Source organism: Triticum urartu, chromosome 6A, assembly GCF_056163025.1.
Source record: "Triticum urartu cultivar PI428250 chromosome 6A, HENAU_Tu73, whole genome shotgun sequence".
Taxonomy (NCBI): domain Eukaryota; kingdom Viridiplantae; phylum Streptophyta; class Magnoliopsida; order Poales; family Poaceae; genus Triticum; species Triticum urartu.
In genome coordinates, this window is record NC_141878.1 from 109,608,484 (window position 1) to 109,618,453 (window position 9,970).

Sequence of the window (9,970 nt, forward strand, 5' to 3'; positions counted from 1 at the left end):
CTTCGCACACATACAAGTGCTGCAGTCCATTTGTGATTTGTTATGTATCACCGACGGTTGTGCTAAGAGTGACGTGTGCTTTTCGTTTGGGATCCCACATGTTTCCAGAAAAAATTACGACTGGGATTGTATTTTACATCCGGCATGGTTCACTCCGAGCTCTCTTTTGCGATAATGTGATAGCACAAACGGTTCCAGAGCCCCTACGCACACGTAGTAGTGCTGCAAATCGTCTGCGATCTGCTGTTATCACCAACAGTTCTGCTACGACTGACGTTTGCTTTCCGATGTGGATCACACGCACTCATTTAGTTGAACCGTGTGCGGAGCAATTGCTAGGTTAAAGACAAAAATATCCCATTTGTACTGGCATGCAAAAAGCAAATTCACCAAAATATGCAATTGAACCAAATAGTGTCCACATGAAGAACATTCATCAGATTTCGCAACAATTGCAATTGAACAAATGGTAGCTAAATTTCAATGATTTGTCCACGTATATATGCATTACATAATTAATCATAATGTACGAAATACGAAGACCTCATCAGATGGAAAACAATGGATCCATGCGTATATGTTTAGCGGCTGACTCTTACTCAATGTTTCAAGAGATGGCATGCTGAAATATTCATTATCACCAGTGGGATTGATGTAGTGATTCAAGAAGAAGTCACTGATAAATCTTTGAGCCATTCGCAATTCACCAGCGGGGAATGGTTTAGGGGGCCTCGGTTCTAAGATGAGCTGTAGTATTTTTAAGATCAGAATGTGCCATAGGAGTGGAGTAGAAGATATAAATTAAGATAGACTTACTGGTACTAATTCGCGAGCACTTTCACAACTATCAGCAGATTTGCATATGGAGATCATGTGCGTGCAAACATAGTATCCACAAAGGTTGGTCCCTGCTTGTTGCTGAGGACACTAAAATTTTTTGTACAGAATTAGTCATGTATTTGTCTTGTTAGGAACAACCTAACCGGTGTTAGATGTATTTTTTCTTGGGACAGAAATAGAAAGAGGTTTATTTAGAAGCTTGAACATTCGACTAGCCCAAGAAAGGTATTTGCAGACTATTGGATACATTTTCTAAAAATAACGGATTTTGGTGTGTTATCGGGGAAACGATCTCGTGGTGCAGAGGTAGTTCCCTCTTGAACAGTTTCCTTGGTTTAGTTTTCCATAATGCGAGCACACTACAAATGAAGATGAATTTTGAAAACATCAATTATTGAACCAGATATGAATGCAAATTAATTTCAACATCATAGAATTCAATATCTATCCATGAATTGCTAAAGATGCGTCAGATCCAGAGTGTTTGTTGACTCTTTGAGAGAATCCATGTAGTAAACTGTGTTCTTGTTTGGAACAATGAATACCAATATCCAATAATCTCTAAATATTAAGAAAGCCATGAACTTACGAATTATGTCAAAATTTGGAGGACAATTAGTGTATGTGTGGTTGTTTATTTGACTTACCATTCACGATATGGCCAGAGAAATGATTCTGCATGGGACGCGTTTTCGAAGATATGGGCGACCGTCTTAATGGCCCACTCCCGTGCATATCCTTATCATGTAATGTTGTGCCATTTGCTAATGCAGGATCAATGAAATACACACTCTCCCTTTTTCTTCTCTGCACATTCAATCCCCTGAGAGCAATAAAATGCAGCTAGCTATTTATCATTTAGAGCGTTGTATGGAGAAGTTTATCAGAGTTCGTTAAATACTTACAAAATCAGGCATCTGACAAGAGTGGCATCGAGCTCATCGAAGTTGAAGAAGAGATGTAAGTCCTCGAAACTCACATTGATGGAACCAACATCGTGTCGAAAAAGATGTCTATTGTAACAGACTAGCAGAACATGATGACCTCCTAACATTTGATCCATGCAATATTTATGTAACTCACGGCAACTGGAGCTGCACTCATCAAAGTATTCGCCAACAAGAAATGGATGGCAATGGACGTAATTGCGTGCTTCAAGTACGTCTGCTTTATTTTTAGCAAGCTGCAAAGTTATTTCTTCATCATCCATGCCGTCAGACGTAATATTACTCCCCAATTCAAACAACTTGCTGCTAATTTGGTTCTGGGTGATGAGTGCTTTAAGTAAGAGGCAATCGTTCTCTTTCCTCTTCGCTCTTGAGGCGCGCTACCTCACGGGTGCAGCCTTTTTTCCCGCTTCCTTCTTGGTATTTGAAGCACTTCTGGTCCAAGGTCTGGTTGGCCGAAAGGCATACGGTAAAGCTTCGACGGGCTGCTTAGCAGATGGTTTAGCTATGCCAGACTGCCGAGCTAGCGGGGCTACTGTGACGAAATGCTGGGTTGTAGGAGCAGAGGCATCAGACTGCTGACCATGCGTTGAAGCTATGTCAGGTTTCCGTGCAGGTGGTACCAACTTGTCGGTGTGCTGAGGAGGTTGTGCCAACGCGTTGGTTTGCTGAGTAGGAAGTGTTGACGCATTGGTATGCTGATCATGCGGCTGCGGACCGACGGACTGATGAGAAGTCAGTTCTGGACCTACAGACTGCTTAGCAGGCGGTTCCGAGGCATCAGACTGCTTAGTAGTCCGTTCCGCCAGGTTGGTCTACTGAGCATGTGCTACAGCTGGGTCTCCCCCGCTGCTTCAGCGGCCGGCATCTGAACCGGTGGTGCGTCTTGAGCAGTTGTAGGCCTTGCCACTCGTCGCTCTGGGGTGGATGATGACATGTCTTGTATGGCACAAAGTCAGGCGGGCTGATCACAGGTTGATGCATCGGCCATCTGATTACGAGTATTAGGTTCTTTGGGGGAAGCACGCGAGAGCTGTTGTGGCAAGGAGAGCGTCACCGGTTGATGGGCGACATTGGTTTCTCATGGCGGGGCTTCAGGGATCTCATCCATGAAGTCTATTTCCTTTCGTGGCCACTGGATGTAACGTAACAGTGTTTCTCCCAAGGTCCTTTGCTCATGAAAGTGTCCTAGGACATTCTTCAGGGAAAATTCATTGAATCCAGGCTTTATTTCAGTCACATAGCACTTCACACAGCCCAGCTTCAATGGCACATTTTCCAACAAGAGGCCCTCTTCCAAGAAGGGTGGGCAAACCCAGGATGTTGCACATTTTAATGTACCTTCATAATGTATAAGCATGCCATTCAGTATATCTTTCATTCCAGATAGATCAGATATAGCATCATCATGAGCAGCTGCAGTCTCAGTGTCGCTAGGATGAGCTGATGCACAACTACTCTTGCGCGATGTTGTCGCGCAATAACCAGCATCCTCCATGCCTGCCTCCCCTCCCTTCTGCTGGCTATCTGTCAGTGTTAGAGTCTTCTGCATCATCATTGACTCCTCAATTTCCTTTCGAACAGTCGAATACATGTCCTTCCTCAACCTTTCATACAATTCATTCTGCTTCATTTCACTCCTCGCTTTTTTCATGTTGAGCCTCTCTTCTTTGCTAAGTGCGAAAGTCCTCTTGTGCGGGACATTAACACCTATACCCCTTGCACGGCCAGGGGGGCTCTCTCTTGTTTCCAGAGCATCGGACAGAATGTCACATGACCCTGAGTTCCTGTAGAACCTTCCAAGGATCTCGTAAGCCTTTAACATCACGCTATACAATTTTTCAACATGTGAGTTTTCAAAGTAATAAGTTTCATCATCATGCCTCCTTGTGCGTGCCTACAAGTAGTCTCTAACTTGTTTGCCCCTGATTTCACTAACAGTTTCCGACCTGCAGCTACTGCTTCTTTGTCCTGGTCCCATATCAGTTTCATGTCGTAGTATCCTGCCACACCCATACGGTGGGGGTGTGTGTTCCTCTTCTGAAGTTACGATTTCTTGGCACTCTTCGTAGCAAACTCTATAGTTCCCCTGATCCTTTTGAATTCTGCCCAGTCCGCCTTTGTAATTTGGGGGCGTGCGGGGATTGGGTCCTTGCCTTCACTCAAGTACTTCTTGTACAGCACGTGCTTCCAGTTTCTCCAAGCATCCCTAGCCTTCTTCAGTGCAGCGTGTTCCACATGCATTCTCCACTGCTCTGGAACGTTGAAGTGATCGATGATCTCCCGGACTATCCTTTGCCATGTTTCTATGTCAGCCTTCCGAAACCCTGGCAGATTAATGTTGAGCCATTCCCTGCCAACAAATCCACACACACTCCTGAACCTCATGCGTGCTTTATCTGGTTTAGTTGGAGCCCGAGACTTTAGATCGACCTTGGTTACTTCATATACACCTTTAGGCTAGTGTGTGGGCTTCCTTGGAGCGTTCCTCTGTGTCCTGGCCGGAACGGTAATTGCTGCAGCTCTATCCCGTTCCAGATTACATGATCCCTCACCATCTGCTAAAGACCTAGGGTTGTTCGAATCAGATGAAGATACATCTCCTGAAGCATGAGTGATGTCACTGCTACTCGGCATCTACAGAGAACACATGTGAATCTCAGGAAAGGAGGATAAGCATAAAGCTAACAACTTGGTATCAAGCTGTCTAAACATGTCATGCAACAATTTACAAAATGCCAGCTTATTTGTTACGTTTGTGTGACTCGGGCACCCATGTTCTGTAGATCGACAATAATTTTTGGAACAAATACACACTGGTATGCGTCAGTCCTATACAAACGATTTTTAACCCCTTTCCGCAATTGCCTTTGGACCCGTCGCCAAGTGAGTGTGGGCGATAGGGTGTCCTTCCCACACGACCCAGAAACCGTCGGGGATATGCCCTCCTGGCACACACGCTCGGCAGAATGAGGTCGTGTGCGACCAGCGAGCGCTTAAATGCGGAAATACGTACAGTAGAGCTAAAAAATACAACTATACGGCAAAATTGTTTTCGGTCGCAAGTACATCCCACATAGTCAGTCATCGCTAAATGTTTCCGTTCGTATGTACATCCCACACAGTCACTCCAAGGAAAACGTTTCCGTTCACAGGTACATCACACACGATTTTTCATGTTAAATCATTTGCGAAATTGAATGCATCACACGTGGTCTGTAGAAAAAACTGTGTGGCAAAGGCTGTCCATCACACACAGTTTTTATGTGGTAAACGTTTGTCCAAGGTGGCCTAACACAAATAGTTTTCAAGAGAAAGTCGTGTGTGATTGTTCATTAATCCAACACGGTTTGTTCCTAGAAACTGTGTACGTTTCCTGAGGTCATCGCCCACGATATTTTTTCAACAACTGTTTGCAATAGCAAAACCAAATTAGCAGGCTAATTATCCGATTATTCATAATCCATTTATTAATCTAATTGACATTTCATATTAAGCACACAATATATTTCATTTTTATAATTGAAATACATCAGAGTACAACATCATATAGCTTCAGCACTCAGCTACCCCATTACACAACTACACCAGGACCAAGTTTCACATGCAACATCTATAACCTTTCGAAATTAGCATCATAGACGGTACATAGACAGCTGTATCTCATCTGGAAAACTGTTGAAGCAGAAGGCGAATATTGAGCCTTCATTGATGTTGAAGGTCTTTGTAACTTTAGGCCAGTGCCTGTGGATAATTGACCGTCCATCCTTCGTCGTCTTCAGGAACACTTCAATATTGAACTGTGGGTGTTGTATGAATACCTTCCTTGCCTCCTGACCATACAGGTGGTTTGAGAGGTAATCATCAGTGAACTGCTTTGGAAAGGCCTGAAAACAAGGATGTGCATAAATATCTTCTCTATATTGGAAATGGGGCAAAGGAATAAAAAAAGGCAAGGTATAGTAGTTAGTACCATCCTGTAGTGAACTGATGTCTTCTTCATTGTGCAGACCAAGATCTTGTTGTTTTTTGTCGCTAATTTCTTTATCCTAACAATCTTTCTGAGTTTCTTGACTTGACTGATATTCATGGACAACTCATTTCCCCATATGCAAAAGGGTCGAACAGTGGGTCAAAACCTGTGACAGCAGGACCTACATGTGCAAGACCAAATTGTTAAAAACCTAAATATTAGAATGGTTCCTGCAATTGCCTAATAATGTGCTATTAGACAACGGACCATGCACGTGCTAACCTCGATTGTAAACCTCAGTGCTTCCCATTGTTTCCCTGCAACACATATAAGGTAGTTAGTCATCAGGTTAAGTAAGAGTTCGCATGCTATCAGTAAAATATGTTGATGAAAACTAAGCACATTGTAGATTCATCAGATTAATTCAAGCCACATGGAAAACCCATTTATCCAAACCAAGCATGATTAAGAACTAGGAAATATATCAGTTGTATATGTTTCTCATGTATTAAGTGCAGCCAAATTCAATTTATTCCTCACATGCACAACAATACAAAATTCTACTAACAACAATTGGAAATCGCATTGCAGAATTGAACCAAGCAGTTAACTAAGCACCACAACAAATGAACCAACATTAACTGAGCACCACATTGCACAATATAATAAACTCCTAATAGAAGATCAGATAGTTAACCAAATATTTAACTACAACCAATTGTAGCAATTGTATTTGTTTCTCATGTATTTACTACAGCCAAATTCAATTTATTCCTCACATGGTATACAATAACAGAATGCTCTCACAACTATTGAACATCGCATTGCATAATTGAACCAACAGTTAACTAAACACCACAACAAATGAACCTAACGCTAACTGAGCACCATATTGCACCATATAACATACTCCTAATAGAAGATCAGACAGTTAGCCAAACCAAGCATGCTTAACAACTTAGAAATATAGCAATTGTATTTTTTGTCATGTATTTACTACAGCCAAATTCAATTTATTCCTCACATGGTATACAATAACAGAATGCACCCACAACTATTGAACATTGCATTGCAGAATTGAACCAAACAAAATAGTTAACTAAATACCACAACAAATGAACCAAACATTAACTGAGCACCTCATTGCACAATATAACATACTCCTAATAGAAGATCAGATAGTTAACAAAACCAAGCATGCTTAACAACATGGAAATATAGCAATTGTATTTGTTTCTCATGTATTTAGTACAACCAAAATAGATTTATTTCTCACATGGTATACAATAAAGGAATGCACCCACAACAATTGAACATCGCATTGCAGAATTGAACCAAATAGCCAACTGCGTCGCGTCGTCGGCGCGCGAGGCATCGATGGTGGCCTCGACGGCGAGGTGCTCCTCCAAGATCTGGGGGTCGACACGAATGGCAGCCATCGCGACCTCATCCGCGCGTGCGGCCGCGATTTGCGTCTCCGCTGCCAAATGGTCCTTGGGATCCTGGCTATACTGCATGCACCATGGCTTAGGGCGGCGCTTATTTGGTGGAGGGGTCGGTGATTTGGGTGGAAGGTGTCGCGCTGGCGGTCGGGGCATGTGGGATGTGGAAGGAGAAGGAGGATGGGGGTCGGGTGTGGATTACCTGCCTGGATAGGTGAGGCCGAGCAGCATGGAGGAGGGTCGTCGGCGAGGAGGCGGCACTGCAAACAGGGAGTGAAGGTTTCAACATGGAAAGGAAGGCGAAAAGAGGGGAAGTGTGGATTTTGGTAAGGGGGAGAGGGTGGGGAGGTAGATATTTCCGTGGAAGACAAAAATTTGGAATCGCTTCAGCAAAAAAACTGGCGTGCAAAGTGTCAACAGACATGGTCCCTTATTCAGAATATCACAAATGATTCAGATAGCTTAACCCGTGTGTGTTGAGTTTGAATGTCAAAAAATTTGGTTCAAATTTCCTTGGTTACATTGGTCATCCACGTCATTGCATAATTTGGGTACACAAAGGAGACTAACTTCTTAATCGAGCAAGTTCGGCTACTAAACAGAGCTAGCTAACCTAAACATTACTCTAACAAATTAAAGATTGGCGCTCTTAATTAAACAAAACAAAGAGTACTACTACAGCTGGTGCTCGTCGATCTCCGCCGCCACCTCCATGTCCAGCTCGCGCCCGACGATCTCCTAGGGAAGGGGCTCCATGGCATCAATTGCACCATACTCGGCAAGCATCTCTCCATCCGTGTCTACCATCTCTTTGGAATAGGCCGCCACGAGCTGGGCGTGGGTGGCTGTGATCTGGGCTCTGGCGGGATCCCTCGTGGCAAGGTATGCCATGCAGGAACGGACGGCTGCTCGAACTCTCTTGGCGATTGCCAACTCTTCAGTCGTGGGTTGCCGACCGTTGTCGGAGAAGCTTCATTCGATTTGTGCGGTGGCCGCCACGAGCTGGGCGTGGACGGCCTCGACATGGTAGTGGGCGGCCTCCATCAGGGCTAAGGCCGCCGCTGCGGAACGGACAGCTGATGTGCCGCTCTCGCTAGTTGCTACCCCCGAGGCAGATGCTGCCACCGCCGCCTGAGAAGCAACATCGGTCGTTTGGGCTGCCTTGGCCGCCCAGACACAGAATGCGGTCGCCCTCATGAAGCTTGTTAGCACGCGCCTGGCTGCTGCGGCCGCGCTCTTGCCGGAGTAGGCCATCGAAGTTGCCATCACGACATGGGTCCAGGTCCCCATCTTTCACCGGCGACGAATGAACAGTGAAATGATATTTGGAGAGTGAGCTAGCACTACTGCAGGATGCTGCTAACGCGACACTATGATCAGAGACCCTTCAACAAAACTGTGTGCGATACAATAATCACAAACGATGGTGTAAAAAACCCGTCAAAAAAGGTGCAAAACGTTTGCGATGGAGGATGCATCAAACACGGTTCAGATTTTGGTTGCGTGTGTGTTGCAGGGCATACGGTTCAGTTCAATTAACTATTTGCGATGATGAGGAACAAATGAAACGGGCAGCCAGATGTACGTGTGTGTGATATACAACATACGGTTCACTAGGATGAAATGTTTGTGATTAGGCAACACAAAAGAAACGGTTAGCCAGATCAAGGTGTGTGCAATATACGGCATGCGATTCAATCGGATAAACTGTTTGCTTTGAGCCAAGAGAAGGGAAACAGTTCAATATAACAAGATGTGTGTTATACGCGGCAAAGAGGTCTGTAATCAGAATTGTGTGCGAAGACTGATAATAACATAGACGATTGTTGCTAATAAGTCATGTGTTTTGTGGGCAAACGCTTGGTGGTATACAATTGTTAGCGATTGATGAAATCATCACCGACGGGTTCCCTAGTATGCTCCGTGTGTGACGTCATTGCACACAGGACAACAGCATATGTACTTATAACTTATAAGGACTTGATTCCATAAACATATTGAACATCCAATTACATATGTGGCTAGTACACACATGAACTTTGCACACACCAAAGTACGTTGCAAAATGCCTAGGAAACTCAAATAATGTATTAAAAGGCAAAACAAAATGTGAATAATTTCATATTTTTAGGACGACGCTACTATAGTTGCATGTTGCCTCTGTAAAATAAATCAAGGCAGGAAGAGACAGCGTATGTCGTTTCACACACATAGGTGACAAGGTCCCTCTCGGAACCATGAGCCGTTTTGAGAGAAGCTCCGGTTTGTAAGAAGTTTGTACCAAAACTTGTCCCAAATTGGACTATTTTTTACCACGGCATGATGGTGCTATGTCATAACACCATGCCAAGTTTCATAATTTTGAGCCGAGTTTTGGATTATAGTAATTTTTAAACCAGGTTTCTCAATGTTTACTATCGAGTCGGCACCGCCCTGGATAGGCCTTTTCCTCGTGGGTCCCAAATGACAAATCAAAATTTGTCACCACCATGCATCTTTTCTTATTAAGAATTACAAACCATTTGGTGTGCTAGCTGAAAATAAGTTTGTGGGTGCTGGTGGGTGCTAATAACTTGCGGTTCTATAATGAACAAAGATCTCAAGGATCCCGCGAGAGTGAGGCTCTTTCCCTATGTTGTGAATGCTTATAATATTTATGTCTTAATTAAAGAAATGGCAAGCCATTGGCCCAGTATGAAAGAAAATGTGGGTCAAATCCTAGTTGAAAAGGGTAACAATGTCTAACTCCATCTTACAAAAGGTACAAA